The sequence below is a fragment of the Phoenix dactylifera genome, chromosome 10 (assembly GCF_051530095.1).
Source record: "Phoenix dactylifera cultivar Ajwa chromosome 10, Ajwa_hap1_PhDact_Kaust_v1.1, whole genome shotgun sequence".
Taxonomy (NCBI): Eukaryota; Viridiplantae; Streptophyta; class Magnoliopsida; order Arecales; family Arecaceae; genus Phoenix; species Phoenix dactylifera.
Genome location: NC_143199.1, coordinates 1,297,501 through 1,300,000, shown reverse-complemented (window position 1 = coordinate 1,300,000; position 2,500 = coordinate 1,297,501).

Sequence of the window (2,500 nt, the reverse complement as noted above, 5' to 3'; positions counted from 1 at the left end):
CATCCCGGGAGGGCCGACGGAGGAAGCCGGCGCACGGCCGCCGCGCGGACGGCCGGCGGCGGCGCCCATGCGCCGGGGCCTCGGCGGGCGCGTGCCGGCTCCCTCGGGGACGAACGGTGCCGGGCGCGCCCGCCGCGAGGCGACGGACTTGTGCGGAGTGGAGCGGAAGTCCCGCCGCGGCAGCAGCAGCCCCCCCTCCCTACCACCCCGGCGGGGCATCCGCGCAAGGCCCACCCCAAGCGTTCCAAAGTACCGAGGAGCGTTGCAAACGGGAACGGCCCGGACACGCGTCCCGGTCTCACGGGATGCGCGTCCCGGTCGCACGGGTCGCGCATCCCGGGAGGGCCGACGGAGGAAGCCGGCGCACGGCCGCCGCGCGGACGGCCGGCGGCGGCGCCCATGCGCCGGGGCCTCGGCGGGCGCGTGCCGGCTCCCTCGGGGACGAACGGTGCCGGGCGCGCCCGCCGCGAGGCGACGGACTTGTGCGGAGTGGAGCGGAAGTCCCGCCGCGGCAGCAGCCGCCCCCCCTCCCTACCACCCCGGCGGGGCATCCGCCCAAAGCCCACCCCAAGCGTTCCAAAGTACCGAGGAGCGTTGCAAACGGGAACGGCCCGGACACGCGTCCCGGTCGCACGGGATGCGCGTCCCGGTCGCACGGGTCGCGCGTCCCGGGAGGACAGACCGAGCAAGCCGAGGTGCCGCTCACGGCCGCCGCGAGGGACGTACGGCGCCGGCGCCCGCGCCCCGTGGCACGGCCTAGAGCGTGCCCCCCTGCCACCCCATCGGGGCATCGGCGCAAAGCCCACCGCGGGGTAGATAACCGAAGGCAACGAGGGACGGTGGATGCACATATCCGAGCAGTGGCGATAGGGCCGGAGGGAGCACCGACAGGGCCGTGAGATTTTAAAGTACCGAGGGAATTTGCAAACCGGGCCCGCCCCTCCCCCCGTCCATCGCACGCCGATCGGGGGTCCGGCGCCCCGCGGGGGGCTGCCGGCATGCGCTCCCGGTGCAGGCATCGACGAGCCGCCCGCGACCTCCACTCGGGTCCGAGCCCCCAAGCGCGGATGCCGAAACGCGCCGGCCGCGGCAGCCCCACCCCTGCCACCCCATCGGGGCATCGGCGCAAGGCCCACCCTGGGGTAGATAACCGAAGGCAACGAGGGACGGTGGATGCACATATCCGAGCAATAGCGATAGGGCCGGAGCGAAGACCGAGGGGGTCGGGGGGTTTTAATGTTCCGAGGGAAGTTGGAAACGGGGCCCGCCCGGACGCCCGTCCCTCGCACGCCGATCGGGGGTCCCGCACCCCGCGGGGGGCTGCCGGCATGCGCCCCTAGTACAAGCATCGACGAGTCGCCCGCGACCTCCACTCGGATCCGGCGGCGCACGCGCGGATGGCGAAACGCGGCGGCCGCGGCTGCAGCCCTCCTACCACCCCGTTGGCGCGTCGGCGCAAAGCCCACCCCGGGGAGGATAACCGAAGGCGACGAGGGACGATGCATGCACATATCCGAGCAAATACCGAGAGGGTCGGGGGGAAGACCGAGAGGCAAGGGGTGTTTAGAGTACCGAGGGAAGTTGCGAAAGGGGCCCGCCCGGACGCTCGCCGCTCGCAGGCGATCCGGCGGGGCGCACGGAGGGCGCCGCCCATCGCCGGAGCTTGCTCGGTCATCTCTGCCGCACGGACACGTAAGCGCCGCCGCGCAAGGTTCGGCCGGCGGGGCGGACGGTTCGCCGCCGCAGGCCTTTCCCGCAGCCGGAACGTGGGCCCGGCGTTGCGCGCCGGCGGGCCGCGCAATCCGCCGGGGCGCACGGCGGGCGCCGCCCGTCGCCGGGGCTTCGCTCGGTCATCTCGGCCGCACGGACACGTGCGCGCAGCCGCGGAAGGTTCGGCCGGCGGGGCGGACGGTTCGCCGACGCAGGCCTCTCCCGCGGCCGGAACGCGGGACCGGCGTTGCGCGCCGGCGGAAGGCGCGATCCGGCAGGGCGCACGGCGGGCGCCGCCCGGGCTTCGCTCGGTCATCTCGGCCGCACGGACACGTGCGCGCCGCCCATCGCCGGGGCTTCGCTCGGTCATCTCGGCCGCGCCACCACGTGCGCGCCGCCGCGGAAGGCTTGGCCGGCTGGGCGGACGGTTCGCCGCCGCAGGCCTTTCCCGCAGCATGCGCCCCTTCGCCCGAACGACCGCGGGACTCCGGTACGGCCTAGCCGTCGGCCGCCCGGCTGCAAGCCGTCGGGGCCGCTCGATCCCCGTCGCGTGCCGGCCGCCGCTCGGGCCAGCCGGCCGGCTGCCGCACGTAACCTCTGACCTCATCAGCGGTCGATCCGCACCGCGCTGGTCTTCGGTGCGGACCCGTCGGGGCCGTGCCGCGCCGGCCGTCGCATCCGGTTCCGCAGGCGCCGCCCGGTTGCCTCCCGCCCTCGTGCGCTCGCGCCGGCCGGGCGACGCGGTGCCCGCGGGACTCGGGCATGGTTGAGCCGTCGGCCGCCCGGCGGC